Source organism: Schistocerca americana, chromosome 7 (genome assembly GCF_021461395.2).
Source record: "Schistocerca americana isolate TAMUIC-IGC-003095 chromosome 7, iqSchAmer2.1, whole genome shotgun sequence".
Lineage (NCBI taxonomy): Eukaryota > Metazoa > Arthropoda > Insecta > Orthoptera > Acrididae > Schistocerca > Schistocerca americana.
In genome coordinates, this window is record NC_060125.1 from 245,196,470 (window position 1) to 245,222,810 (window position 26,341).

Consider the following 26,341-nt stretch of genomic DNA (forward strand, 5'->3'; position numbering starts at 1 on the left):
AATGGGACAGAAGGTACTTCTTATGCACTGCCATCATTTGTGTAATAGCAAATGTGTGGTAGTCCTGTTACTGAAATTTCGACTCTTGTATCTGTGGATGACCATATAGTCATGCCAAGTGTCCTTTACGTTGAAAAACCAGTCCAGTGATTGATTCATAGATATAAATGAACTCATCGGAAATAGGGTGCAGGCACTGATGGGCGCTATGGAACACATCTCTATCAAGTACAAACCATCATGAAGTTTTCACTCTGCAGCGGAGTGTGCGCTGATATGAAATTTCCTGGCAGATTAAAACTGTGTGCTGGACCGAGACTCGAACTCGGGAGTTCCAGTCTCGTTCCGGCATATAGTATTAATCTTCCAGGAAGTTTCAAATACAAACCATGTAACACGAGATGTCCCACAAGGTTCTGTGCTTGGACCTTGCTTTTCATAATTCATATAAATGAACTGTACAATACGATGCCACGTAAGTCCATATTATGTGCAGAACACCAGTGTTTTTACAGTTGATAGGACCTTGGACACACACAAGCAGAAAAGTGCAGGACAACTCAGAACATCCAGTATATGCGTAAGTAGGGTGTTTAGGTTTTTATGTTGGTAGCGCCACGTAGAGCTCTGTATGAAAATCACTGACTGTGCTGTGTACAGTCTGTGGCTGGTTGGTAATGTTGGAATATTCACTATTGCATTGTTGGGTAGTTGCATGTGAACAGCACGTAGCGTTGGGCTGTTGGAGGTGAGCCACCAGCAGTGGGGTATGTGGAGAGATAGATGCCAGAGTTTTGAGAGTAAGCAGACGATCTGGACGTGTAACACGTGATGTACCACAAGGTTCCGTGCTTGGACCTTGCTTTTCATAATGCATGTAAATGAACTGTACAATACGATATATATAATGACTTATGAACATTATTAAGGTTAAGACATTGTTTGTTCTCTATCAAAATCTTTCATTTGATAACTGTGCCTATCAGTAGCTAGTACCTCCAGTAGTTAGAAGCTTTTATTTAGCTGGCAGTATTGGCGCTCGCTGGATTGCAATAGTTAAAATAACGAAGATTTTTGTGTGGTAAGTGATTCATGAAAGGTATGGGTTATTGTTAGTCAGCGCCATTCTTTTGTAGGGATTATTGAAAGTCAGATTGCGTTGTGGTAAAAATATTGTGTGTCAGTTTAGTCATGATCAGAATAAGTAAAGAGAGAAATGTCAGAGTACGTTCAGTTGTAGTCGGCTGTCTTTGTATCAAATAACGTAGAAGTTAACCAGCACAGTTATTCATAATTTTTCTAAGAGGACGTTTCATTTGGTTCAGAGCAAATGAATTAGAAAGTAGCCACTCTTAATCTGTAAATATGCTTTCCAACCTATGTAAAAAGGACAACATTTTAGTTCCTCAGGTAAGTTTTCTGGTATTCATCTTGACCAAAATTAACTGGGAAAGTCACACTAATTATATATGCAAAAAATTTGCCTGAGTCACCTGTCTGATAACTAAGCTTAATACTTGTGTGACGGAAAAGCTACTGCTGAACACCCATTATGTCGTTCTTCAGAGCCAACTCACGTACACAGTGCTCTTATTAGGCAAATTCTCTGGGACAAAAAGTATTTTTATTTGGCAGAAAAAGGCCATTAGTTGTGTTGCTGCAGTAAGAAACAATATACGATGTAGAGAATACTTTAAAGAGCTCAGTATACTAACAGGTGCATCACTCTTTTTCTCAGCTGCTTGATGCATTTCAAGGAAAATCAAGACAGCCATACACTGTGAGAGTGTGTACATAATCATGACACACGTCAAAGGCAGATGATGAATATGAGGTTACTAGATAAAAAATCTAAATAGTACATATACATAGGGGTACAATTATTTACTATATAACCGCCTCTAGCACACAGTGCATTACTGAATGTCTCCATAAATAATGTGAAAGGTTCGATTGAACAAAACGCCTTGTGTACAAAAGAAGGATTTGAAATTTGCAATAAAAAAGTCCTAAGCTACTAAAGTTGCTGAATGATATGACCACTCTATTACTTGTGCTTTTCCGAATATGTTCTTGTATCATACTGTTGTACTGTATTTCCATAATACAGTTATAGTTAATGATTAAAACGTATCAAGCATGTTTGTCTCACCACTGAGTATCTTACACACTCTGTTTTCCCTTTATTGAGATCAGTCACATGGAAAATGCTTAAATATGGATAAATTAATCAATAAAGCAATGGAAATTCGAAAGCAATAAATCATATTTTCTTTATTAGTGTATCATTCCAGGTATACATCGGTTTCTAGAGTTGTGTGTGCTCTTTCGTTATGAAGTCGGTAATAAATTAGTATTTGTAAGTATTTCATTAATACGAGTCCCAAATAAGATTATTGCCGGCCGGTGTGGCCGAGCGGTTCTAGGCGCTTCAGTCGGGAACCGCGCGACCGCTACAGTCGCAGTTTCGAATCCTGCCTCGGGCATGGATGTGTGTGATGTCCTTAGGTTAGTTAGGTTCAAGTAGTTCTAAGTTCTAGGGGACTGATGACCTCAGATATTAAGTCCCATAGTGCTCAGAGCCTTTTGAATCAAATAAGATAATTATTGTAACTTTCGAGTCGTTCATTTCCGTTACAGGGGCCCTCAATTAGTACTGATATTTATCCTTCTCCTTGAAAGACTGCTGCATCATCATGGAATCACACTGTATATACACACATTTACAGACGCAGACGCCTGCGGTTCTGACGCTCTGTGGCGTCTTTGGATGACTCCTACTCAAAAAATTATCTGTTCACTCCCCCCTACAAGTTATAGAAGTTATTAACGGGAATTTCCGAACACCCTACAAATTCCTTGGACATTTCGGAGTTTACACATCTGAAAACATCCTCTGGGTCTGCTGCGCGCAGTCTTGTTTATATGTTATCACAGTACACGCGCCCCTTTCAGTTATCAGCTCCCAACTCCGCATTATATGGATCAAGTCTGATGGAAGCATTGACGAACCCACATTGCCAGAGGCAGCATCGGTGCCATGAATGTGAAGAGTTGGTTCCACAGATGCTGTCACTGAATCTAAAGCTTTCTCACAATCTATGATAGTAATTCGTAGCTGCTTATTGCTACGTTATATACAATGAGGTAAAAAAAGTCATGTCAGTACAAACAGATGACGATAGTATCGCTAATCTACCTGGTGATCAAAAAGTCAGTATAAATTTGATAACATAATAAACCACGGAATAATGTAGATAGAGAGGTAAAAATTGACACACATGCTTGCAATGACATGGGGTTTTATTAGAAGCAAAAAAACTTCTCAAAATGTCCGACAGATGGCGCTGGACAGCAGAACGTCAGTGACTGCGCATGAGAATCGCGTATAAAAGTAGCTGTAATGAGAAAAAGAATCAGATGCGCCAGCAGTCGCAGCATGTTCACTTTACCTGAAAAGGCGCTTTTACTGAAGCTGTATTATCAGAATGGTGAATGTGCTAGTTCAGCGTTACGATCCTATCTCCTTAGGAAGGGGATTCGAACGGGTAAAGGTCCGTTGACAAATGCAGCTGTGGCGAGAATGATTTCGAAGTTCGAAGCCACGGGATGTTTAGACGATAGACCCCGTAGTGGCCGACCGAGCACAAGGCGTAATGCTGCTGAGACAGTTCAAGAAGAAACAGAATCTGTAGCGGGTTCGTCTATGCACGGGGAAGTCAGCGCTCGTGCAGTCGCATGTCGCACCGGCATTCCATACCCTACTGTTTGGTTGGCACTTAGGCTACCCTCCGATGCTATCCATACAAAATCCATCGGCATCATGAACTGCTACCTGACGATTTGGTGAAGCGAAAGGCATTTGCGGTGTGGGCGTTTCAAAAGATGGTGGGAGATGACGATTTGTTGAGTAACGTGTTGTGGACCGACGAAGCTCATTTCACGCTCCGAGGGTCTGTCAACGCCCGCAACTGCAGAATTTGGGCTACCGAAAATCCTAGAACTGTCGTGGAAACTCCACAGCTCGACGAGAAAGTCACGGTATGGGTTGGATTAATCACATCTACCGTTATCGGGTGAGAGGTACGCCGATATGTTACACAATCGCATCATCCCCAGCCTGGCTGATAAACATCTGCTGGGACGTACGATGTTTATGCAGGATGGCGCTCCACGCAATACTGCTAGACGCGTGATAGATCTCTTGCGCGCGTCGTTTGGTGGTGATCGTGTGTTCAGCCGCCATTTTCGTCATGCTTGGCCTCCCAGTTCCCCAGACCTCAGTCCGTGCGATTATTGGCTTTGGGGTTACCTGAAGTCGCAAGTGTATCGTGATCGACTGACATCTCTAGGGATGCTGAAGGACAACATCGGACGCCAATGTCTCACCGTAACTCCGGACATGCTTTACAGTATTGTTCACAACATTATCACTCGACTACAGCTATTGTTGAGGAATGATGGTGGATATATTGAGCATTTCCTGTAAAGAATATCATCTTTGCTTTGTCTTAGTTTGTTATGCTAATTATTGCTAGTCTGATCAGAAGATGCGCAATCTGTCGGACATTTTTTGAACTTTTGTATTTTTTGTTTCTAATAAAACCCCATAGCATTCCAAGCACGTGTGTCAATTAGTACCTCTCTATCTACATTATTCAGTGATTTATTCAGTTTTCAAATTTATTCTGACTTTTTGATCACCCGGTAGGTATAAAAGTACTGCACACTAACAGAGCTGTCATTTGTACTTAGGTGGTTATGGCTGCACGACAGATATTAACAGAATTAGAATCCGGAATGGTAGGTAAAACCAAAAGTACGGGACATTCCATCTTGAACTGTGCCGAGAATACCAATCTCAACGCAGTGGCCGTTGGCCTTCTCTTAACGACATAGAGCAGTGTCATTTGAATAGAGTTGTCAGTGATAACAGACGAGCGACGCTACATGAATCACTGTGGGACGTACGACGAACGAATCCGTTAGAACACTGCGACGAAATGAGGCGTTATTGGGCTATGGCAGTAGGCAGCCGAGGCGGCTGCATTTTCTAGTAGCACAACATCGCCTACAGTGCCTCTCTTGGACAGGTGACCTGGCTGACAGGTACCGATTTCAGTCTGTAAGAACTCATTGTAGGGTTCGAGTATGACGCAGACCCCGCGAAGCCATTGACCCAATTTGCAACAAGGCACTGTGCAAACTGGTGTTAGTTCCATGAAACTGTGATCTGTGTTTACATGGAATTAACTGGGTTCTCTGGAGGAGGAGGAGCTCCTCCATAAAAACCATCAAGGATTCCGTAAACAGAATTCTTACGAAACACCGCTCGATCTGCTCGTCCAGACAATGACAATAACGCCGTTTCCCTTGATTTCGAGAAGGCAATCGATAAATTTCTGAAATCTCAACAGAACAAAATCGAGAGATGTAAAGATAAATTCGGGAATATTAGAAAGGAGTGTTATTTGGCCGTTACTGTTTAAAATTTGCATTAACCCTTCCAGAACAACCGGCTACACTAGTGTACATTAAATTTTGGTGTTTCTTAGTTGCAACGCAAATTTTTTCCGACAGTGGACACCTCGAATACACAATAGTGGCTGGCTCTGACCACTACGGGACTTAACTTCTGCCGGCCGGGGTGGCCGGGCGGTTCTAGGCGGTTCAGTCTGGAACCGCACGACCGCTACGGTCGCAGGTTCGAATCCTGCCTCGGGCATGGATGTGTGTGATGTCCTTAGGTTAGTTAGGTTTAAGTAGTTCTAAGTCCTAGGGGAGTGATGACCTTAGATGTTGAGTCCCATAGTGCTAAGAGCCATTTGATCGATTTATCAACAGTCAATGTAGCATCGCGCAGCAGCTAGTGACAGCGAGAATACACGGAAATGTGTAGATTATCTATGTTCCACTGTGTAAATAAATATTTTTTCATTTTTCATGATAATTATTGGATGATCAGTTTACTTATTACAACAGTGAATATTTCAGTATTAGTTATTTTATCCCATAAAAAGAAGCCAGACGTACAAAGTATTTTTTTGAAGACTTCTACATATTTTTGTATAAACCTAGCACCTAAATTTATAAAACTTCCCTAAGGAGCATTACAGCATAAAGAAAAATTTTCCTTATTTCCAGAAAAGTTCAGATCTGAAAGGGTTAATGTTCTGCAGAACAACGTTTGAATGGGGTTTCGTAAGAATATTTGCAGACGAAGATGTTGTCTAGAAAAAGGTAGCAACTCCAGAAGCCTATAGGGATATGCTTGAAGTTATGCAGAGGGTCGAAGATTGGCTCATGGACCAGCAATTGGCTATGAACCAAAATAGATGCAACGTACTGGGCGTAAATCCACTACTGTTCGATGAGACTTAATGACAAAATACGCATCAGTGGGCACAGTCCTCGTCGCTTTGGAACGCAGCCCAATTTTCAGCCAGTCTGTGCATCCATTCCCATAAACCTCTAGTAGCCAGTGATATTCATAATCTTTCCAAGCGGTAAGCCGCGAATTACTGCTGCGCAGCAAGCGTCACTCCCTACTTCACGACAGTAAATTTTCATTCACAGACCGGACGAATTGTTCATTCAACTGTCGATATTATTTTCTTGTAGCAATAGAGCTATAAATGCGCATCTGTTAAAGTGCGACTTCCAAATATGCAGGGTAAGTCACCTAACATTACCGCTGGATATACACTCCTGGAAATTGAAATAAGAACACCGTGAATTCATTGTCCCAGGAAGGGGAAACTTTATTGACACATTCCTGGGGTCAGATACATCACATGATCACACTGACAGAACCACAGGCACATAGACACAGGCAACAGAGCATGCACAATGTCGGCACTAGTACAGTGTATATCCACCTTTCGCAGCAATGCAGGCTGCTATTCTCCCATGGAGACGATCGTAGAGATGCTGGATGTAGTCCTGTGGAACGGCTTGCCATGCCATTTCCACCTGGCGCCTCAGTTGGACCAGCGTTCGTGCTGGACGTGCAGACCGCGTGAGACGACGCTTCATCCAGTCCCAAACATGCTCAATGGGGGACAGATCCGGAGATCTTGCTGGCCAGGGTAGTTGACTTACACCTTCTAGAGCACGTTGGGTGGCACGGGATTCATGCGGACGTGCATTGTCCTGTTGGAACAGCAAGTTCCCTCGCCGGTCTAGGAATGGTACAACGATGGGTTCGATGACGGTTTGGATGTACCGTGCACTATTCAGTGTCCCCTCGACGATCACCAGTGGTGTACGGCCAGTGTAGGAGATCGCTCCCCACACCATGATGCCGGATGTTGGCCCTGTGTGCCTCGGTCGTATGCACTCCTGATCGTGGCGCTCACCTGCACGGCGCCAAACACGCATACGACCATCATTGGCACCAAGGCAGAAGCGACTCTCATCGCTGAAGACGACACGTCTCCATTCGTCCCTCCATTCACGCCTGTCGCGACACCACTGGAGGCGGGCTGCACGATGTTGGGGCGTGAGCGGAAGACGGCCTAACGGTGTGCGGGACCGTAGCCCAGCTTCATGGAGACGGTTGCGAATGGTCCTCGCCGATACCCCAGGAGCAACAGTGTCCCTAATTTGCTGGGAAGTGGCGGTGCGGTCCCCTACGGCACTGCGTATGATCCTACGGTCTTGGCGTGCATCCGTGCGTCGCTGCGGTCCGGTCCCAGGTCGACGGGCACGTGCACCTTCCGCCGACCACTGGCGACAACATCGATGTACTGTGGAGACCTCACGCCCCACGTGTTGAGCAATTCGGCGGTACGTCCACCCGGCCTCTCGCATGCCCACTATACGCCCTCGCTCAAAGTCCGTCAACTGCACATACGGTTCACGTCCACGCTGTCGCGGCATGCTACCAGTGTTAAAGACTGCGATGGAGCTCCGTATGCCACGTCAAACTGGCTGACACTGACGGCGGCGGTGCACAAATGCTGCCCAGCTAGCGCCATTCGACGGCCAACACCGCGGTTCCTGGTGTGTCCGCTGTGCCGTGCGTGTGATCATTGCTTGTACAGCCCTCTCGCAGTGTCCGGAGCAAGTATGGTGGGTCTGACACACCGGTGTCAATGTGTTCTTTTTTCCATTTCCAGGAGTGTATTTCGTAAACCACATCAAATACTGACGAATCGATTCCACAGTCCGAACGTGAGGAGAGGGGCTGTGTAATTGGTTAATACAAACCATACAAAAATGCACGGAAGTATGTTTAACACAAACATACGTTTTTCTTTAATGGAACACCGTTAGTTTTGTTAGCACATCTGAACATATAAACAAATACGTAATCAGTGCCGTTTGTTGCATTGTAAAATGTTAATTACATCCGGAGATATTATAACCTAAAGTTGACGCTTGAGTACCACTCCTCCGCTGTTCGATCGTGTGTATCGGAGAGCACCGAATTACGTAGGGATCCAAAGGGAACGGTGATGGACCTTAGGTACAGAAGAGACTGGAACAGCACATTACGTCCACATGCTAACACCTTTTTATTGGTCCTTTTGACTGACGCACATGTACATTACCATGAGGGGTGAGGTACACGTACACACGTGGTTACCGTTTTCAATTACGGAGTGGAATAGAGTGTGTTCCGACATGTAAGGCCAATAGATGTTCAATGTGGTGGCCATCATTTCCTGCACACAATTGCAATCTCTGGCGTAATGAATGTCGTACACGCCGCAGTACATCTGGTGTAATGTCGCCGCAGGCTGCCACAATACGTTGTTTCATATCCTCTGGGGTTGTAGGCACATCACGGTACACATTCTCCTTTAACGTACCCCACAGAAGGAAGTCCAGAGGCGTAAGATCAGGAGAAAGGGCTGGCCAATTTATGCGTCCTCCACGTCCTATGAAACGCCCGTCGAACATCCTGTCAAGGGTCAGCCTAGTGTTAATTGCGGAATGTACAGGTGCACCATCATGCTGATACTACATACATCGACGCGTTGCCAGTGGGACATTTTCGAGCAACGTTGGCAGATCATTCTGTAGAAACGCGATGTATGTTGCAGCTGTTTGGCCCCCTGCAATGAAGCGAGGACCAATGAGGTGGTCGCCAATGATTCCGCACCATACATTTACAGTCCACGGTCGATGTCGCTCTACCTGTCTGAGCCAGCGAGGATTGTCCACGGACCAGTAATGCATGTTCCGTAGATTCACTGCCCCGTGGTTTGTGAAACCCGCTTCATCAGTAAACAGGTAGAACTGCAACGCATTCTCTGCTAATGCCCATTGACAGAATTGCACTCGATGATTAAAGTCATCACCATGTAATTGCTGATGTAGCGACACATGAAACGGGTGAAAGCGGTGACGATGCAGTATGCGCATGACACTACTTTGACTCAGTCCACCGTGTCTCGCAATGTCCCGTGTACTCATGTGTGGGTTCATGGCAACAGCAGCTAACACACCAACTGCACCCGCCTCTCCTGTGACGGGCCTGTTACGGACCTGTTTGCGTGGTACGACCATATCTGTTGCATACAGTTGGCGGTAGATGTTTTGCAATGTGCGGCACGTTGGATGCTCTCTGTCCGGGTACCGTTCTGCATACACCCTGCAGGCTTCAGCTGCATTTCATCGACACTCGCCATAGATGAGTATCATCTCCGCCTTTTCAGAGTTCGAATACACCATGGTCACAGTTCCTACAACACTACACTATCACAGATGTCTGGTAACACAGTGTACTACAGTTGGTCTGCGTGCGGAGACGAATGCAGAATAACAATAGCAGCAAGCGCTACATGCGGACACTACGACAGCTAGACCAAACCACAACAGTGCACTACAGCCACACTCGTAAACACGGTCGTCATCGTAAACATGTCCCTGCAGATGCTGCTTGCTGACCGTGGCCCGTGTTTGTTACAACACGCAACTGAACGTGGGAGGTTCAAGCGTCAACTTTAGGTTACAATATCTCCGGATGTAATTAACATTTTACAATGCAACAAACGGCACTGATAACGTATTTGTTTGTATGTTCAGATGTGCTAACAAAACTAATGTGGTTCCATTTAAAAAAACGTAGGTTTGTGTTAAAAAACATACTTCCGTGCATTTTTGTATGGTTTGTATTAACCAATTACAGTAGCCCCTCTCCTCACGTTCGGTCTGTGGAATCGGATCGTCAATATTTGATGTGGTTTACGAAATATATCCAGCGGTAACGTTAGGTGACTCATCCTGTATATGCCAGGTGCGGGCTGTATGAAGTAAACCCACTCGTCCCTCTACAGTTTCACAAGCTGCATGAAAAATGCATGCACTAAAAATGCATGCTTAAAAATGTGAGGAAATCGAAAAAGAAATGATTGTCGGAAGGGCTGACTCAGAATATAGAAAAGTCAAAGCAACCTACGGTGAAATTAAAAGGAAGGATCGTACCATTAAGAGTGCAGTGGGAAGTCCACTGTTGAAAGCAGAGGAGAGAACGAATACGTGGAAAGAGTACACTGAAGGCTGAAAGACCTATCTAATGGCGGGACAGAAGAAGAAGAAGAAGAAGAAGAAGCAGAAGTCGTTATAGAGGAGATAGGGGATGAAATAGTAATATCAGAGGTTAAAAGACCTTTGTAGGATCTAAGATCGAATAAGGCTGAAGCGATTGGTAACATCCTACCGCAGTTTCTAAAATCTTTGGGGGAAGAGGCAACAAAAAAACTATTCACGTCAGTGTATATAATGTTTGAGTCTGGTGGTATACTATCTGACTTTCGGGAAAACATCGCCCACACAATTTCGAAGATTGCAAGAGCGAACAAGTGCGAGAACCATCGCACAATCAGATTAACAACTTATGTACCAAAGTTACTGACAAGAATGATACACAGAAGAGTGTATAAGAAATTTGATCATGTGTCAGATGACAATCAGTTTTGCTTTAGGAAAGGTAAAGGCACCAGAGAGGCAATTCTGATCTTGCCGTTGATAGTGGAAGCAAGACTAAAAAAAAATCGAGATACAGTCATAGGATTCGTCGATCCGGAGAAAGCGTTCAGCAATATCCAATGGTGTAAGGTGGTAGAAATTCTGAGAAAAATTAAGATAAGCTACAGGAAAAGACATATAATATACAATATGTACAACAGCAAAGAGGGAACAATAAGAGCGGAAAACCACCTGAACAAGTGCTCGGATTAAAAAGATTGTGAGACAAGAGGTGTACTTTTTCGCCTCTACTGTTCAATGTACGCGTCGAATAAGCATTGACGGAAATAAAAGAAAGCTTCAAGAGTAGAATTAAAATTCAAGGAGAAAGGATATCTACACTCCTGGAAATGGAAAAAAGAACACATTGACACCGGTGTGTCAGACCCACCATACTTGCTCCGGACACTGCGAGAGGGCTGTACAAGCAATGATCACACGCACGGCACAGCGGACACACCAGGAACCGCGGTGTAGGCCGTCGAATGGCGCTAGCTGCGCAGCATTTGCGCACCGCCGCCGTCAGTGTCAGCCAGTTTGCAGTGGCATACGGAGCTCCATCGCAGTCTTTAACACTGGTAGCATGCCGCGACAGCGTGGACGTGAACCGTATGTGCAGTTGACGGACTTTGAGCGAGGGCGTATAGTGGGCATGCGGGAGGCCGGGTGGTACCGCCGAATTGCTCAACACGTGGGGCGTGAGGTCTCCACAGTACATCGATGTTGTCGCCAGTGGTCGGCGGAAGGTGCACGTGCCCGTCGACCAGGGACCGGACCGCAGCGACGCACGGATGCACGCCAAGACCGTAGGATCCTACGCAGTGCCGTAGGGGACCGCACCGCCACTTCCCAGCAAATTAGGGACACTGTTGCTCCTGGGGTATCGGCGAGGACCACTCGCAACCGTCTCCATGAAGCTGGGCTATGGTCCCGCACACCGTTAGGCCGTCTTCCGCTCACGCCCCAACATCGTGCAGCCCGCCTCCAGTGGTGTCGCGACAGGCGTGAATGGAGGGACGAATGGAGACGTGTCGTCTTCAGCGATGAGAGTCGCTTCTGCCTTGGTGCCAATGATGGTCGTATGCGTGTTTGGCGCCGTGCAGGTGAGCGCCACAATCAGGACTGCATACGACCGAGGCACACAGGGCCAACACCCGGCATCATGGTGTGGGGAGCGATCTCCTACACTGGCCGTACACCACTGGTGATCGTCGAGGGGACACTGAATAGTGCACGGTACATCCAAACCGTCATCGAACCCATCGTTGTACCATTCCTAGACCGGCAAGGGAACTTGCTGTTCCAACAGGACAATGCACGTCCGCATGTATCCCGTGCCACCCAACGTGCTCTAGAAGGTGTAAGTCAACTACCCTGGCCAGCAAGATCTCCGGATCTGTCCCCCATTGAGCATGTTTGGGACTGGATGAAGCGTCGTCTCACGCGGTCTGCACGTCCAGCACGAACGCTGGTCCAACTGAGGCGCCAGGTGGAAATGGCATGGCAAGCCGTTCCACAGGACTACATCCAGCATCTCTACGATCGTCTCCATGGGAGAATAGCAGCCTGCATTGCTGCGAAAGGTGGATATACACTGTACTAGTGCCGACATTGTGCATGCTCTGTTGCCTGTGTCTATGTGCCTGTGGTTCTGTCAGTGTGATCATGTGATGTATCTGACCCCAGGAATGTGTCAATAAAGTTTCCCCTTCCTGGGACAATGAATTCACGGTGTTCTTATTTCAATTTCCAGGAGTGTATGATAAAATTCGCTGATGACATTGCTATAGTCAACGATCGTGAAGAAGAATTACATGATCTGCTGAAAGGAATGGACAGCCTAACGGGTATAGAATGCAGTTTAAGAGTAAATAGAAGAAAGACTAAAGTAATGGGGAGTAGCAGAAATGAGAACAGCAAGAGAAAAAAAAATGGCAAATGGCTCTGAGCACTATGGGACTTAACATCTATGGTCATCAGTCCCCTAGAACTTAGAACTACTTGAACCTAACTAACCTAAGGACATCACACAACACCCAGTCATCACGAGGCAGGGAAAATCCCTGACCCCGCCGGGAATCGAACCCGGGAACCCGTGCGTAGGAAGCGAGAACGCTACCGCACGACTACGAGCTGCGGGCGAGAACAGCAAGAAACTTATTGTAATTGGTGATCGCTAAGTACGTGAAGTTAGGGAATTCTGGTATCTAGGAAGCAAAATAGCCCATGACGGACGGAGCAAGGAGGACATAAAAGCAGACTAGCCCTGGCAAGAATGGGATTCTTGGCCAAGAGGAGTCTACCAGTATCGAACATACGTCTTAATTTGAGGAAGAAATTTCTCAAATTGTACATTTGGAACACAGCGTTGTAAGGTAGTGAATCATGGATTGTGGGAAAAATGGAAAACAAAGGAAAGCAAGTATTTGAGATGTGGTGCTACAGAGGAACGTTGAAAATTAGGGGCTGCTAAAGTAAGAAATGAGAAGGTTCTCCGGAGAATCGGCGACGAATAGAATATATGGGAAACACTGCAAGAAGAAGGGACAGGATCGTAGGACATCTGTTAACCCATCATGGAATAACTTCCATGGTACGAGAGGGAGCTGTAGAGGGTAATAACTGCAGAAGAAAACAGAGTTTGGAATATATCGAGCAAATAATTGAGGATGTAGGTTGTGATCTCTACTCTGAGATGAAGGGGTTGGCACAAAAGGCGAATTCGCGTCAAACCAGTCAGAAAACTGGTGACTGAAAAAAGTTGCTTCAAACGTGATTATGAAAGAAGAATTCCTATTGCTGACATTCTGAAGGCAGAAGAACGAACTTCGGAAGGATTTGGTGTCGCAAAAGAACTGTACACTGGCGTTATAAACGCCACTGTCAGAGCCGTGGAACGAGAGAAAAAATTGGTTTTGTGGCGCCTGGAAAGCATCGAAATGGCAATAAAACAATAACACCTATTACTGGTTTCGGCGAGGATTTTTAAGGCGATCCATATCTGAAACTTATATGAATTTCATACGTCACAAAACCTTATTACAATCAGACATGATAAAACTGGCTTCAACGGTTGCGCTGCGACAGTGCAAAGCATCTTGAAAGATAATAGCTTCAAGTACATTAAAAGTAATTATGGAATAAAGTTTTGAACGAAAGGTAGCGACATAGTTGCGGAACAAGCCAAATTTCTGAGAAAGATGGACAAAGTGAGAGGAGGAGGTAGTTCAGCGGGCCGGAGTGGCCGAGCGGTTCTAGGCACTACAGTCTTGAACCGCACTGCTGCTACGGTCGCAGATTCGAATCCTTCCTCGGGCATGGATGTGTGTGATGCCCTTAGGTTAGTTAGGTTTAAGTAGTTCTAAGTTCTAGGGGACTGATGACCTCAGAAGTTAAGTCCCATAGTGCTCAGAGCGATTTGAACCATTTGAAGGTAGTTCAACAGTGGTTTACCTTGATAAAACATAGGTGATTCAAGGTAATTCCAGGAAAATGAGGTGGAAAATGGGTAATGGTACTGGCGTTTTCAGAGTTCCCGTTGGGTAAGGCACTCGAATAGTAATAATAATAATAATAATAATAATAATGATCTACGAGCAGGGTCGTCTTCTTATATTGTCCCTCATAACAAACTTGAATGTAGAGGTAATAAAAACAGCAGAGATTTTCATGAGGAAATGAATGCAGTCAGTTTCAAGAAGTGGTTCACTGAAGAATTCTTGCCATACCCCGTTCTGTAGTCTATACTAATACTGGACAATGCCCACAACCTTTCAGCCGTTATTGAGGAAACCCCAAGCACAAAACTCTAGGAAATCATATTCGGCTCTGCCTTAAAAATGAAAATATTCCGCACAGGATAAATCAGACTCCGACAGCTATCTAATTTAAACAACTCATGTGGCAAAACTTGCGAAATGGACTTGTTTGCACGTGAATGTGGTGATACGGTTTCGTATTAGAAAACGTATCTCTATCACTATAACCGTAATGAATTAACTTGGGCACAGGTTAAAGTCCACGTAGCAAAAAAGAACAAAACATTCGAGAGAGCTGACACTGAATCGCTTGTGCATGAAGCAATAGACACCATCTTCTGTAAGAAGAACTTTATAGATGGATTGTAAGGCATCCATGGTCCATTACTCGTCGATAATCTTATTTTGCTCGCGCAGGTCGAGAATACGCCACGAATCCAAAGTCAAGCGCCGAATGCGCCCAGCAAGTGAGGTTATTCAAATTCAATTGAGTCAGTGAGTAACTGGTTGTTCTAAATGCGTAATGGTGGGGAGGGGGGGAATACTGTGCAGGCTGTAGGTCGACCCACTCAAACCGAGTTATGCTTGCTAGTAACAAAGCGTTTTTAGTGAAATTTGATTAGAAATACGGAGTAGCGATATTACGCATTTGCATCTAGCACGTCGGCCAATGGACCGCAGCGAGGATAACGTGTGCAGCTTATTACAACCGAAGTGGCGATATTTCAATAGATTTTACCTCTGTCGAGGTTAGCCGCAAACAGAAATATATGACAATGGTAGTGAGTGTCTCAGTTTGTATTTACTGAGAAGGTATAACTTCCTTTAGTGCAAACTTTCGCGATTTTCAGTGATGTCCTTTGAACATACGAGCATTACTGAGCAGCCAAAATCCGACCGAAACAACTTCCGTACCGGTGAAACCCGATTAGCTCTTATCCATTAGGCCTCGATTATTAAAATAGAGGTTTTGCTAGTACATGATTCACCTGCTTACAAATGCAAATTTAATCTGGACTCTTTAATCTTGGCTTCCATGCCTAGGACGTCGTCTTTCGGCCGAACAATAACTGATATGGACAGAAAAGACGAACTATGTTTGTCTAGCAAGAAGACATTAAAACGAAGCCAGATAGAGACCAGCCACCAACAGTATTTAAGTGAACTTCGAAGGGACATCTACAGTTACATCTGTATCCTATTAGCCACTTGTGTGATGGAGGGTGCTTCGTATACTACTGTCTGTTTCTCCCTGCTCCGTTCCAGCCACAAATCATTCGCTTCAGAATCTTTGTACCAGCTAGGATCTCTCTGATTTTGCGGTCATGGCGTGGACAAGGTCGAAGATCGTTGCCATAAGCGTACCACAACCCTTCTGTCCCATCATTTCATAATACTGCGCGTATAAAAGCTACAAGGCAACTATTTGGTTAATCGTACAATCGATAGATATGAAATGAAAATTAAAGCATATAATTTATTTATAAAACCAGTTTCGGTGTCCCATTACACCATCTTCAACTCCCGTTGACTAACGTCAATCACTTCATCATCCGATGAGTAGTCGGTAGATGAACAAAGGACAGTGTCGTACAAATCAGACATCCACAGAACCAGCTATTCAATTCTGGCTCCTGTAATGATTGCACAGAAGACTGAATTCATCCCAATTCACAGTGTTAAAGGGGCCTGAAGGTGCTATGATGGAGCAGAAACTAGCTGTATAAATAAATTCAGTGCAAAAGTGATAGTAGCGGATGTTTAAATTTTCTTTTCGTATTTAACATCCAAAGTCCCTGTAACCTCAATTACAAGGATGCACATAGAAAGAATCTATAGGTAATTTTTTATCCTATACAAGCGACTCTCGATAGTTCAGTTTTTTCTTTGACAAAGATTATCTTTGCTGATCACGTGTAAACTAGACCACGTCCATTTTACACAGTATTTATGCCACTCTCTAACGTCCGACCCATCAGTCTGCCAGATTCAGCGTCACCAGGAGCCCCTCCGAAGATATCCGTTGCAGCTGTGGACGAAACGTTAGGAGCAAAAAGTTTCCTGCACCACGGACGTAGAACCTGAACACTTACAAGCAACTAATCAGTTAATGACCAAAAAAGTACCGTAACCACGGAACGCTATGTCGATGTACGGTGAGCAGTGTACGCGACATTTGTGGCTACAAAAATCTCATCCTGGTGCATACAAGTAATGGCCGTCTCGCTAGGCTAGGCATCTAATCAGAGTCATTGAGTCGGCATCCGCTGCAGCGTAAATTTCCGCCATGAGGCCATCATCGCACAACGACATTCTGACAGGACGGCCTCTATGTTGCTACAGCTTCAGTGGGCCAAGAGACCCTCCCAGCGACTGAGCTACTGGATCTCCGCCGACGCCAGATGTCGCAACCCTGCTGTCAACACTCCCGTCACTCGTCACGGCTGGGGCACGCTGCCAGCATGAACTGCTCTCGGCGTAAACGCACCATTCTGCCACTGCAGCACAAGACGCCGCTCCGCCGCCCAGCCAAGAATGCTAGCGTCACAAGGTCGATCCGTCATTGAGACGAGTTGGTCGTAGCCATTGTTGCCTGCATCACATAACGCGTCGTGGACCACGGGTTCGACACACCCCACCCTGCAAGCTACAGATCGACATACAACCTCGATACCAGGTTCTACCGATACATCAAGATAACGTCGATATTTAAATTACCGATTCACTGACTAATTGATATTTTATTTTGAATACTGAAAGCGATATTTTTCTGTCTTTTCTAAATTTTCTTTTCCATACCTCTCATCGCCAGATTTCTTGCCCATTCCTACTACTACAAATCTTTGCAGTGTAACACTTAATGTCTTACAATGGGATTAAATCTAATTTCATATTCAGTACTGCACATGAGCACCAGATTTGAACATGAATCTGTCTATGCTGCGTATTCATGAAAGCGGAATGTGCGCTTCTTTTAACCCATGATTGCCTCGATCAGGAAAAGGTAGACGAACTGTAAAAGTAACGTACACCCGGCTCAAAAATCACACGCATTACTGCACTGGTATTCAATGGAAAATGGGTCTGTTGTCTGAAATGGTTGCGGAAAGTGCAATGTTTCACATTCAGAACATGCATCTGAAGTGTTTCACTCCCCAATAAGCCGAGACTCCCCTCTCGTCAGCCATTTCGTTCCTGCTGGCTCGTCATTTGTCAGGCACTTCTGGCACGAACAATATACCAAATAACGGCAAAACTCAGTGTAGCGTATCGCATGGCGCATGCCATCTTTTGACGATACGTCGAGGCCATTCACGCAGTACCAAGAATGACGCAGCCCGACACTCTCCTACGACTGTGTCTAGTTGTAATTCTTCATGCTTTCCCGGCGATCTGTTGACATCGTGGATGTTCGGCAATCCAGCAGGATGTTCGCGTCGTTCTCGCGATTCATATGTAATAAAATTTTTGGAAAATTCACCAGAAAATCAGAAATTTTAATGTATTTTTCTACGAAAATCTCAATATAAGAAATGTGTCGGTCGGTTTGACATTTCTGCTGTCATAACAAAAAATAGGACGTCCAGTCTTACAGTTCTACTGTCGCATGTTTCTATAACAACAAACTCCTCACCGAATATTGATATTTTGAGAAAAAGAATACAACTGAAAGCGATTATCGGTGGTGATCATATATTTGTGTATGCCAAAGATTAAATTGATGTCAGTTTGTTGTAGTTGTGTGTGTTGCAAACATTCAGTTGATTTCAGTTCATGCTTTGATGTTTGGAGAAAATGCCACCAGTCAGGCCTCGAAATATGGGTCTGCGTATGGATGACGAACAGCTCATTTTGCGCTCAGGGAGTAGCGGCGTGTAACATTGACAAAAATTCAGCAACGGCGGAAGTACTACAGAACTGCTAAATAATCAGTTGGGATGACTGTAGGACGGCGCACAGACTAGCGCTGGTGGTACTCGATCGAACATTAAGACATTTTCGGTCCTGATTGTATACCAGTCAGGTTCCTCTCAGAGTATGCTGATAAAATCGCTCCATATTTAGCAATTATATACAGCCACTCGCTCACAGAGAGATACGTACCTAAAGACTGGAAAATTGCTCAAGTCACACCAATAGGCAAAAAGGGAAGTAGGAGTAATCCGCTGAATTACAGGCCTACATCACTAACGTCGATTTGCAGTAGGGTTTTAGAACATATACTGTATTCAAACATTATGAAGTACCTCGAAGAAAACGATTTGACATATAGTCAGCACGGATTCAGAAAATATCGTTCTTGTGAAACACGACTAGCTCTTTATACTCGTATAGTAATAACTGCTGCCGACAGGGGATGCCAAATTGCTTCCATATTGTTAGATTTCCAGAACTCTTTCGATACCGTTCTTCACAAGCGTCTTCTAACCAAACTGCGTGCCTACTGAGTCTCGCCTCAGTTGTGCGACTGGATTCGTGATTTCCTGTCAGAAAGGTCACAGTTCGTAGTAATAGACGGAAAGTCATCGAGTAAAACAGAAGTAATATTCGGCGTTCCCAAGGAAGTGTCATGCGCCCTGTATTGTTCCTGATCTACATTAACGACGTAGGAGACAATCTGAGTAGCCGTCGTGGATTGTCTGCAGATGATGCTGTCATTTATCGTCTCGCAAAGTCATCTGATGATCAAAATGACTTGCAAAATCATTTAGATAATATATCTGTATGGTGCGAAAAGTGGCAACTGACCCTGAATAAAGAAAAGTGCGAAGTTATTCGCATGAGTACTAAAAGAAATCAGCTACATTTCGATTACGCGATAAGTTACACAAATCTGAGGGCTGTAAATTAAACTAAATACTTAGGGATTACAATTAAAAATAACCTAAATTCGAACGATCACATAGATAATATTGTGGGTAGAGCAAACGAAAGACTGCGATTCATTGGCAGAACACTAAGAAGGTACAACAGGTCTACCGAAGAGACTGCTTACACCACGCTTGTGCGCCCTATTCTGGAGCACTGCTGTGCGGTGTGGGATCCGCATCAGGTGTGACTGACGGATAACATCGAAAAAGTACACAGAAGGGCAGCTCGTTTTGTATTATCGCGAAATAGGGGAGATAGTGGCACAGACATGATACGTGAATTGGAGTGGCAATCATTAAAACAAAGGCGTTTTTCGTTGCGACGGGATCTTCTCATGAAATTTGAATCACAAGTTTTCTCCTCCGATTGCGAAAACATTCTGTTGGCACCCACCTACGTAGGGAAAAACGATAATCACGATAAGATAAGAGAAATCAGGGCTCGCACGGAAAAATTTAAGTGTTCTATTTTCCCGCGGGCTGTTCCAGAGTGGAACGGTAGAAAGAGAGCATGAAGGTGGTTCATTGAACCCTCTGCCAGGCACTTTATTGTGAATAGCAGAGCAATCACGTAGATGTAGAACCCAGCCCTCTTTCGAGGGTCGATGTTTTCGCTGGCCTGAGATTTTCGCCTAACGCTGCCGGTTATTGCAAGATCAACAGCTGCATCAAATAATCGACATTGTGGAGATACGTGAAAACTCTCAAGTCAACAACGAATATGTGAGTCGCGGTAGAAAATGACGAATCGACGGAAGTGTTTCGCAAGCAGTTATTAGACACTGACAATAGAAAAATTTCGGTTGACTCTTCCACTGGCCGCATTTTGTTACCACCTAATTTTTGTCAGTTCACAACATCAAAAGGAGCACTCAGCACGAATGTGTTCTCGAATGTCGGCGAAAATTACAAAACGCATGTTTGGTTGAGCGAACGAGTCATTTTGGCACCGAAAACTAAGGACGTAGATGATTTGAACACGTCTCAGAAAAAGAACTGATGGCCAACTGCATTCATTTAATTAGATCAGTTACGTTACCGATCCAGGCGAAATCGTCAATTATCCATTTCAGTCTCGAGCTTGTTGGATTTGCCAGGTATGTCATTGCACAATTTGCAGTTCAAGGTCGGCTCGGTGATAATCGTGTTACTTAGCCTTAACCAGTCGACACTGTGCTATGGAACAAGACTCGCTGTTAAGAATCTGATGAACAATGTGAAGTTTCGGTCATCATAGGGAAGTTCAAGGGCGAGAATGTTCTGATTTCAAGGACACCATCGATTCCAACCGACGAGGCGTTTCGCTTTCAGCGTTTACAGCTTCTGGATCGCCTTGCATTCGCAATGACGATTAATAAATCGCAAGGCCAGTTGTTGGATGTGTGCGGAATTGCCTTGTTTTCCCCACGGGCACTTGTACGTGGCGTTCTCGAGAGTCGGTAAAGCATGGACGCTACTCGTTTTCTCTCCGGACAGAAAGCAAGAACATTGTTCATCACGAAGCGTCGCGATGAACAAAATAAAAATACCACCAAATTATTATCAAAACAATGAATTCCGACTTCATTTCACTAATTTCGCGGTATTACTGAAATTTTTTTTTTATTTCAGTTCAGACAAATACAGGGAAAGATCCCTTCTCAACCAACTCACTGACACTGAATGACTGGCAGCGCACAGCCTAAACCACTGGAGACACAGACATGTTATACGATGAACAGTTAAACCGGGTGCGAGAAAGCACGTGCCAAGCTGTGCTGTGATGATGTGCAGTTTCTTCTCCTTTTTGTTGTCATTTTCAACAGAAAACAGGAAAGTGGTGTTTATGGCTACCTTTAAAATCCTGCCTGTTCGTTGATAGAAACATCCGAAATAATGTCATTAAAGCTACTACCCTTAAGGACCAAGCAACTGAAAAGGCCGGCCGGGGTGGCTGAGCAGTTCTAGGCGCTACAGTCTGGAACCGCGCGACCGCTACGGTCGCAGGTTCGAATCCTGCCTCGGGAATGGATGTGTGTGATGTCCTTGGGTTAGTTAGGTTTAAGTAGTTCTAAGTTCTAGGGGACTGATGACCTCAGAAATTAAGTCTCATAGTGCTCAGAGCCATTTGCACCAACTGAAAAGTTTTCTCTCGTACCCCGTGTACTAATGATACCAACCGATTTATCCATTCATTTTGACTTCTATTCCCAGTCAATGTTGCGTTTGCAGTAACAGCAAATAACATCAAAGGAAGGGGAAGGAGGTGATCGACAGAAGGGGGAGAAAATGGATGTAAAGAAGGAGAAGAAGGATATGGCCGGAGAGATGGGGGAGGAGGATATGCAGAGAGAGAGAGAGAGTGTGTGGGGTAAGAGATGTGCAGGTGATGGAAAGCGAGAGACGGGAAAGGAGGAGAAGATGGACAACTAGAGGGGGGAGGGGAAGAGTAATAGAGAAGGAGGGTGGGCAGGAGAAAAAGATAAGGACGTATATCCTATTCCCATGCATATTCAGCTATTGTGAAGCATTGTCGGGTTCGCTAGTTTATACAATAAAACATAACTACGCATACAAGACATGTCATGACAATTCGTACTAGTATATTGCTGCTATGAATTTTGAAACTTGTGATTCTGTTACACTCATAGTTCTCTTACACTCCCAGCTGCCTTTCTTGAGGCCTAAGGTTTTTCGCTTGTATAATATATCTCATATATTAGGTGGAACATTTTTTTCCATGATGGTACCCTGTTTCGACTTCTATCGTCTTCATCCATTTCTTCCACCCCTTCCATAACGCTGTCTCCAATCTTCATTGCTTTAAATAGCCTTCCTACATATTCTTTCCTTCTTTAAGCCTTCCCTTTTCGCTCTTGCCATCAGATCTCTTGTTGTCCATACTTTTGCTTTTAATGGATCAAATGTTTTATTACTTTTTCCAAAAATGCTTCATCTATATTTTCCACATTGTCTCTGCAAGGACGCCTTTCTCCATTCACCCTTGCTGTTCTCTCAGTTGGCACTTTCTGTTAATTCCTGTTTCCACATACCTAATTCATTTGTAGCATGTTTATGTATTTTTTTCATACCATCAGACAAAATTAGCACCACACTTTTATGAATATATGCGTTGTTGACCTGTTCTTTATTTCGACATTTTTCTGCTGCCTCCACTATTTGAAAGTGTCCCATCGGTCTGTTACGTTCTTTTCTTCTGTCTGAGTCACTCATTGCTAAGGTAACCTTTCAAGCACTTAAAAGCCTCTTCTTGTTTCAACTTTATCACGTCACATCCTTTAACCATTTCTTCAGGTGTAGTCTGTATTTCGTAACTAGTCTCCACATTTGTAAATGCATTATAAAAAATCTTAAATAGCGTACCATCATTGCGACTAACAGGCTGAACCTACTTACTCGATGATGCCCCTGAGATTTTCGAATTAACATGTGTCCTGTGGAGCCAAACTTTACATTAAGAACTCTATCTGAAAAAAATTAGGAGGTGTATCCCCTTCTTAATGTCATTGTTTCACTTTGTTAGCGATACTAATTTTGTCAGAGTGAGAGATAGTAATCTCAAGAAATATAGAAATCCTATCAAAATAAGCACAGAAAATATTAATCAAAATTATAAACTTCACTACAGACGGCTTCAGTACCTACTCCGGCGGCAGAAAGAGTGGATGACTGTCACCAGTTCTCTTGCTTGACTCATGCCAAGGCAAGGGCTTCAACAGTGGCAGCCATTTCGGCTCTTTGGTTGCTTTCATTCAACAGTCGGGATTGAAATCTGGGACAGAGTATGTATTTGCGGCAGTAGGTAACCTCTCGAGTGTGTCGCAATTATTCTGTGTTGAATCGTGGTCTTTTCAAATTGCGTGTGTCAGAATTATTTTCAGCTTTCGGACCTAGAATATTTCGCATCAGGCGAACTGAATGTGTCACGAGCTTTTGGTATTCACGACTGTAGCCAGCCAATACTCTGAAATATTTTCAACTTGGTGACTTCGAATGTTTCAAGTCTGGCGAAGCAAAAACTTTGTGACCGTTATTTCTACGAGTGATGTGCGCTCAAACTTAGCTAGTTCGTCAAGGTCCAAGTTTAATTTAGAACCTGTTGTGAAGGAAGTTTAATTATTTTCCTAAATTTTCCAGAAGTTTATGTGAACGTGAGATGGCGTTCGTTTCGTTTAAGTCTTCAATCAGATAATAATTAATTTAATGTTAAAAGAGATGTGGGATAGTATCTTTAAGTTTACATTGATACAGGAAATATTTATTTTACTGATAAACCCAGCCCTGGATCAGAAAAATTGTTATAAGTACACCCGATTGATCAACTTTTGTAGTCAATTTTATTATAAATAAATTGATTGATTTAATTATAAAAAACTAATGTTAAACCATTGTTACCGCACGATATGTGGAGCCGCATACTGAAATACACACAGTTTAGTTAAAAATTAAAACACTGTGAGTAGTGAACATCATTCTTCACTGCGAATTCCTGTCTGCTTTTTTTTTTTTAATTTTGCTACTCGATTTCTCAGGATTAATGCTACAGGGCCCGTAGACTATTGCGTAGCAAATACTTAGAAATCCAGCGAAACATTCAAGGGATTCTGCAAACAAAAACTTTCTAAAATACAATTTATTATTGGTCCAGATACACGTGCCGGTTCACGCGACGGAAGATTACTGAACAATTATTTTATGGAAGTAAGAAGTTTTATCTTCTCTCTTCCGATTTTATTATCCGAATAGTCACATATGTTTGTGACTGCTTCCAAAAAAGAATGACAACTTGGAAGTCAGCCTAAAATTTGAACACGTCACGGAAATAAAATACCTGTTAACAGTCTTCAGTACAAAAAACATAGGGAAGTTAGAATCTGAATTAGAATTCTAAAAATAAGTAATAGTGTGTGTGCTAGGCAAATATCACAAACAGCAAAACCTCGCTATGGAAATTACATAGCGCGTCCATAGGTAACGCATCTATCCTATTGTACCATATGCATGTCAAACCAGGCCTGAGATGCAAAAATAAAAAAAATTAAATAGACAATTGAAAACTGAAAAACCCTTTGTAATAGAGGGACGTAAATAGTTCCCTAACTTATCGGAGCTGTGAAGGACCTTGTGGGCAGAAATTGGTGGAACCAAGGATATAGAAAACGGTAAGACCTTTTTAGCCCGCCCGGTTAGCCGTGCGGTCTAATGCACTGATTTCCGGGCGGGAAGGCCTAGTGGTTTCCCGAACGAATCCGCCCACCGGACTAGTGTCAAGGTCCGGTGTGCTGGCCAGACTGTGGACGGTTTTTGAGGCGTTTTTCCATCTGCACTTGGCGAGTGATGGCTGGTTCCCCTTATTCCGTCTCTGTTACACTATGTCTTCGATTGCTGCACCTACACTTTCTCCACGTACCCGTACACCATAATTATTCTACCATGCAAACATCGGGGTTGCACTGGTCTGGGTGTGGGACGTTCCTGGAGGGTTGCATTGGGGGCCGAACCGCACAGTAACCCCGGGTTCGTTGTGGGGTGGCTGTGGGGTGTGCCTGAGGGCTACGGCGAGGACGAGGCCTCTCCGTCGTTTGTTGTTACCCAGTTCCCTGCAGTACAATACAGTGGTCTTTTTAAAGGACCTGTGATTCCTACAGAATTACTGTATATAGGGTGTTACAAAAAGGTACGGCCAAACTTGCAAGAAACATTCCTCACACACAAAGGAAGAAAATATGTTATGTGGACATGTGTCCGGAAACGCTTACTTTCCATGTTAGAGCTAGTTTTATTACCTCTCTTCAAATCACATTAATCATGGAATGGAAACACACAGCAACAGAACGTACCAGCGTGACTTCAAACACTGTTACAGGAAATGTTCAAAATGTCCTCCGTTAGCGAGGATACACGCATCCACCCTCCGTCGCATGGAATTCCTGATGCGCTGATGCATCCCTGGAGAATGGCGTATTGTATCACAGCCGTCCACAATACGAGCACTAAGAGTCTCTACATTTGGTACCGGGGTTGCGTAGACAAGAGCTTTCAAATGCCCCCATAAATGAAAAACAAGAGGGTTGAGGTCACGAGAGCGTGGAGGCCATGGAATTGGTCCGCCTCTACCAATCCATCGGTCACCGAATCTGTTGTTGAGAAGCGTACGAACACTTCGACTGAAATGTGCAGGAGCTCCATCGTGCATGTTGTGTCGTACTTGTAAAGACACATATTCTAGCAGCACAGGTAGAGTATCCCGTATGAAATCATGATAACGTGCTCCATTGAGCGTAGGTCGAAGAACATGGGGCCCAATCAAGACATCACCAACAATGCCTGCCCAAACGTTCACAGAAAATCTGTGTTGCTGACGTGATTGCACAATTGCGTGCGGATTCTCGTCAGCCCACACATGTTGATTGTGAAAATTTACAATTTTTTCGCGTTGGAATGAAGCCTCATCCGTAAAGAGAACATTTGCACTGATATGAGGATTGACACATTGTTGGATGGACCGTTCACAGAAGTGTACCTGTGGAGGCCAATCAGCTGCTGATAGTGCCTGCACACGCTGTACATGGTACGCAAACAACTGGTTCTCCCGTAGCACTCTCCATACAGTGACGTGGTCAACGTAACTTTGTAGAGAAGCAACTTCTCTGACACTGACATTAGGGTTATGGTCAACTACACCAAGAATTGCCTCGTCCATTGCAGGTGTCCTCGTCGTTCTAGGTTTTTTGC